The 6,467-nt window shown below is 34.0% G+C and overlaps 1 non-coding gene across 1 annotated transcript; it reads right to left on the bottom strand.

Annotated features, from left to right (window-relative positions):
* Window positions 1-5,998: 5,998 nt before the first annotated feature.
* TRNAA-CGC lies at window positions 5,999-6,072 on the bottom strand. Its single transcript has one exon. It is a non-coding gene; the product is annotated as a tRNA-Ala (tRNA).
* Between the last annotated feature and the right edge of the window lie 395 nt (window positions 6,073-6,467).

Genomic DNA, 6,467 nt, shown 5'->3' on the forward strand with positions numbered 1-6,467 from the left:
TCTCACAAACTGCCTGCTTTGGTTCTTCACTCTTGAGTTTCTTTTCTTTTCTATTTTTAACATTTTTTATTGAGTTATAGTCATTTTACAGTGTTGTGTCAAATTCCAGTGTAGAGCACAATTTTTCAGTTATACATGAACATACGTATATTCATTGTCACATTTTTTCCACTATGAACTACCACAAGATCTTGTATATATTTCCCTGTGCTATACCGTATAATCTTGTTTATCTATTCTACATTTTGAAATCCCAGTCTGTCCCTTCCCACCCCCCACCCCCTTGGCAACCACAAGTTTGTATTCTATGTCTATGAGTCTGTTTCTGTTTTGTATTTATGGTTTTTTTTTTTTTTTTTTTTTTAGATTCCACATATGAGCAATCTCATATGGTATTTTTCTTTCTCTTTCTGGCTTACTTCACTGAGAATGACATTCTCCAGGAACATCCATGTTGCAGCAAATGGCATTATGTTGTCATTTTTATGGCTGAATAGTATTCCATGAGTTTCTTCCTTCCTCCTCAGGACCCTTGCAGACACTGTTGCCTCTGCTTGGAGCCGCTCCATTTCCTCCAGCCACCAGCCTCAGTTGACTCTTACTCATCGTCAGGCTCCAGGAAAAGTCACATGCTCACGATGACAGTCACTTCCCTGACTGATTCCGGGCCTCTTGCATTTGTTCTCATGGCTCCCCGTACTTCTCCAGCAGAGAATACAGGACAACTTATGATCTCATACACCTGAAATATTTAATGGAAATATTTTCCCCAGGTCTGGGCTATAAATTCCATGAGAGGAATTTTCATTCTGTCTTAAGCACTTAGTGCAGTGCCTGTTACAAAGTACTTGTAAAAAATATATATATATGAAAAAATACATATATAAAAAAAAAAATCACCACAATTCAGGAGTGGAGTGCTGGACAATTGGGACAGGATAGGGTAAAAAAAATTAACTACTTCATTTTATTCAAGTTCATTCTTTTTCCATCATTATTATAGAAGCCTCTGTATTGTCCAAAAGTTCTGTAATATTTTCAAAAATAATATACTTTATTTCATTTAAACTTTACAGTGAGGAAAGTCCTTTTAAAATAAAGACAAAAATGGAAAATTATAAAGAAGATAAAATTATAGCATTTTTATATTCTAAATAAACGTCTTTATTCTTAGTCAATTTTGTGAGACATTTTGTTAATACTTTGAACTTTTCCTTATTAATAAAAATATTCAACTATATTGTGAATTAATTATAATGTGTTCAGTAAAAAGCTGGGAATGTCTTATGGAAAATTTATATTATTATTAATACAGAATATATGAGTAAGGAAGAAAAGACTAATTTAAATGAAATTTAGAAAACAATATAAAATGTTTTATTATAAGAACTATTATATTACCACAGCAGTGACAAAAAAGGTGGAAATTAATATGCTTTCTGATATCAGAAGTTTCTGTGAAAGTGACAGAATATGAAAAGTACCTTTTAAGATCAAATTTTGAGAAAGGTCAGTAGAAGAAGGGGTATTTAGGAGGAGGTTAAGGTGCAAAAGATAGAGTTTCAAAAGTATGTAAATGGTCTATGAAAATACAGTCCCAGTAAGAAGAGAAACCTTATGTTCTAAATTTCCACTCGTCTTTGACATCTGCATTTTAAAATCTGATTTTGTGTGAATGTCATAGTTGGGAATAATTTGGCATTAAACAGGAGTGGAAACCTGAAGTTTTAAACATTTATGACATTTTTGATTTTTGAGTTCAGGGAGCTACTGGTATTTTTGTCATTGAAGATACCTGAAAAGTTCTGTACACTTAAATGCAATTTACAAATAGATAAATTCATGAATGTTTAACATAAAAAGAGGGATCTGTGCAAGCTGAAAGTTTTTTTTTGACTTTATTCTTTTTGATAGAGAGTTCCACAAATGCATTTGAAATACTATATTTATCAAAATATTAGTTATTATTTCTCATATACTAGAGTCAGTCTCAAAATGTTCTTCCTGACAGAGGAATCCAACAGGCTAATGTTAATATGCCAAGAGTCAACCAAATTTTTTTTTCAAATTTGGTAAGCTTTTTGATAACCTTTTCAAATATTACCTTTAACATTTCTTCCTACTAAAATTAATTTTATGTCCAAAATTTTGAAAGCTGTGAATGAGAGGGGAGGAGAGAGTGCAAACTTAATAAAGAATTAGGATCTGGAAAATGGATTCCTCTTACCAAGAGCCCAGCAGGTTTTGCAGGAGTAACTGAAGTCTGTTTTACTTATGTCAGAGAACACACAGGAAGGAAGTGTAGGGAAAGAGAAGCAGATGAGGATGTTTTATTTTATGCTCTATGAAGAAAGCAAACACTGAAATAACTTACCTAGGTCTAGTGAAGCACTGTCCTCAGGTGCACACTATTTAGGGGGTTAAAGTGAGGGACACCAATAATTGAGTTAAGTAATATTTAAATGCTATATATTTTTAAATTGTGGTAAAATATACATAGCATAAAAACATAAAATTTATCACTTAGATGACATTTAAAATGTACAACTCCGTGGTAGTAAGTATCTTCCCACTGTTGCACAATGATCACCATCATCCATCTCCAGACCTTTTTCATTTTCCAAAACTGAAACTCTGTCCCCAGCAAACCATCTCTCCCCATTCCTCTCCCTCCAGCCCTGGGCCAGCACCATTCCATTCTATCCCTCTGAATCTGGCCACTCCAGGAACTCATACAAGTGGGACCATACATTATTTGTCCTCTGGTAACTGGCCTCTGTCTCTTAAAATAATGTCCTCACTGTTCATCCATGTTGTAGCATGTGTTAGAATTTCCTTCCTCTTAAAGGCTGAATAATATTCCATTTTATGTACATACCTCATTTTGTTTATCTGTTCATCCTTCAGTGGACACTTGTTTTGCCTCCACCTTTTGGCTATTGTGAATAATGCTGTTATGCATATGGATGTACAAATACCTGTTCAAGTCCCAGCTCACTTTTTCCTTCCTTCCTTCCTATCTATCTATCTATCTATCTATCTATCATCTATCTATTTATTTATTTATGGGGGGTGTATACCCAGAGGTGAAATTGCTGAATCATACGGTAAGTCTATGTTTAATTTTTTTGAGGACATGCCATAATGTTTTCCAAAGCTGCTGCAGAATTTTGCATTCCCACCAGAAGCGCAGGAGTTAAAATTTCTCCACATCCTGGTCAACAGGTTACTTTAGTTTTCCCATTTTCTTTCTCTCCCTTACTCTCTTTCTCTTTCTTTCCCTCCCTCCCTCCCTCTCTCTCTTTCTTTTTCTTCCTCTTTCTTCCTTCCTTTCTTTCTTTTTCTTTCTTTCTTTCTTTCTTTCTTTCTCTTTCTTTCTTTCTTTCTTTCTTTCTTTCTTTCTTTCTTTCTTTCTTTCTTTCTTTCTTTCTTTCTTTCTTTCTCTTTTCTTTCTTTCTTTCTTTCTTTTGCCCTTCCTTCCTTCTTTCCTTCCTTTCTCTCTTTCTCTCAGTAGCCATCCAAATGTGTGTGAAATTGTATTTCCTGTCACTTTTGATTTGGGCACTTCCCTTCCCTAATGATTATCAATACAAAGCATCTTTTCGTTTTTTGGCCATTCAGATATCTTCTTTGGAGACATGTCTATCCAAATCCATTGCTCATTTTTTAAACTGGGTTGTTTGTTTTATTGTCAGCAGGAGCTCGTTGTTCATTCGTATCTCAAACCCTTATCACCTACATGATTTGCAAATATTTTCTCCCATTCCATGGGTTACCTCTTCATCCTAAAATAGTATCCTATGATGCACAAAGGTTTTTATTGTGATGTTGTCCAATTTATTTTTCTTTAAAATGAAATATATTTTCAAATAATAATTAATTTTAAAACATGACAAACACATTGTCCAAATTTTAAATATAGACAGGTCCGGATGACTGGGGTTTTTGGGTTGCTTTGTTTGTTTGTTTGTTTTTGCCTCAGTGTCCAGTCCGGCTCAGCATGGCATTGCTCTGAGCATTTTGTACACTATCTGTTGTGAATAGTGGATTCAAATAATTCTATTCAAACAGGCAGACAAATCATATAGGCAAGATTTCACAGAAGGGGTCTGCATTGCTAAATAAATCATACCAGATTCATGTAAGTTTATTTGGATTTTCTCTATTTTCAGTATTTTCAGGAGAAGGTTAAGAAATAAAATGCGTGTCTATACATGCAGCTTTTTTTTTCCTGTACCAATGTGATTACTCTTGTTTCATAGGAAATGGTCTTACTTCTTGATGGGACTCACAACTAGAAACAGTGCCCAGGGGAGCTGCCCTAGGAGGAGATGCCCCAGTGATGCAGGCAGCAGAGTGAGTAAAAATCTATTTGGTGTATATTGTTGTGCCTAAAGCTTTTTCTAACCCAAAGAAATCATGTTTTCATATTTTATAGGGAAATCACAAACCAAGAAGTCTGAAAATGTTCTGCAAGCTCAAGGAAAGTTGGATATATTAACAGGTTTAATGGATCTCTTTCTAAATGTCAGCATATGACACTCTAAGATTCCTTTTTTCTTAACCACTAGTGACTATATGTAGATTTAGCTTGCTGAGCAGAGCATGCATGTTTCTCATGGTCCTACAACTCTGTACTTCTACTTTTGTCAAATGAAAACAATGAACTACATTAATGTACATGTTCTTCTTTGTAGTGTCTCCCATTGTCAAATACTGAGCCCTTCTTTTTTAAATGGTTGGAGCAATGGTTGACTTTGTTTTGAAGCCTGTACTTAAGGAGGTATTTTAAAAGAATGCAGTTCATGCTCTTAACATCCTTAGAAATCAGTCCTCAAAGACCGTTGCACCACTTGTCAATCTAGGAGACACTGCCATGTAACAACAAAGCCCATGAAAGTTGCTTGTAAACTGCTTTTGAGTTGAAGCGGTTTACCTTCTCAACAGATGAGAACAGAGGCTTTTTTTCTTTAACAAAATGAAGCTCACTTTTATAAAGCTTTCTGAATCTTTTTAACTGCTTTCTTTAAACATGCATCACAAAATCTTTCATGTGAATTTTATTAAGCTTCAAGGTCATTTAGGAGAAAATGGTAAGCAAGCATATCAATGACAGGACTGCTGTGCATTCAATGCAGGTGTTTGCCTGTCAAATGGAGATGTGTTAAGACAACAGACTCTTTCATTCAGTTCTGTTATTACTTGTATATTTGGAAAGAAACCATAATATACCATCTTCACTTTCACTCTCTTTTCGTGACTACCAGCTTGTCTACCATACAATATATCCTTCAAGTCACTATGGTTATTTTTACTTTCAGTGAACTAAGAAGAGAGAGAGAAAATAATCTATTATTCCTTTAATTAATTATAATTATATCTGAATGTCTAGGATTATTTCAGTAATTTTGAGAGAAAAATATATAATTAATCCAAGATTGGACTTTTTATCAGAAGGCTATTTTAAGTCTATTGAGATTATAGAATTTCACAATCTGCACTTACTGTGTTTTTGTAATATGTATTCACAGTTTTAATTGGGGCTGGTGTCCACAGCAGAGAAAAAAATTTGAAAAGCAAGGTATTATTTTAATGCTTTTTTAAATTTCTGAAAGGCACCCACTTGAATGGCAAGAAACTAAGTTTTAGGTTAATTATTTTTATATGCTCATGTCAAAAAATGTTGCAACAGCTTAATTATACATATTACTGTGCAGTAATATAGACTGAAATTCTGTTTTTCAGACATGTCAAGATATAGAATTTTTAAATACTGGTGAATTTCAGATATCATTTACTGGTGCAATTTACTGGAATTTCAGTGATGATAACAAAAAAGTAAGATTCTCTTCAAGTTAGTAAATATTTGTGTTGTCAACAAATTTGTAAACAGTATACTATGTGAGCTTGTTACTTGGTGTAACTTGCTAATAAGTGTGATTACTGTATATATATTTTAAATTTTTTATTCTATAACTATTTTTCTTTATTTTTTTAATGGAGGTACTGGGGATTGAACCCAGCACCTCGTGCATGCGAAGCATGCGCTCTACCACTGAGCTATACCCAACCCCCATGTATAATTTTGAAAACACACGGTTAACCAAAGAAAATCCCTACACCAAAGAAAGCAAAATCATTTTAAGTTAAAACAATGAACAATATAAAAAATGTATTTTGCACTGAGGTGATCTGATCTGATGGCTCTTAATGACAAAAGGATGGCTATGATGAAGTCCTGAAGAACTAGCGTGCTCTAGAATAGCTGTGTATACGTCATTACATTTTTGATCAGCAGTTAACTGGCACAGCTCTTGGATCAATTGCTTATCAGTGTCCCACAGGTGTGTCAGGTGGTTCCTACTTTAGGAGAAAGAAGCATAAACATTCTCAGAAACACGATTTTTAGCTAACTTGAATTTTTAAACGTAAATTGCGTCTGTTCTATGTTTTAATATGGTTTGAAC

Source organism: Camelus ferus, chromosome 26 (assembly GCF_009834535.1).
Source record: "Camelus ferus isolate YT-003-E chromosome 26, BCGSAC_Cfer_1.0, whole genome shotgun sequence".
NCBI lineage: Eukaryota > Metazoa > Chordata > Mammalia > Artiodactyla > Camelidae > Camelus > Camelus ferus.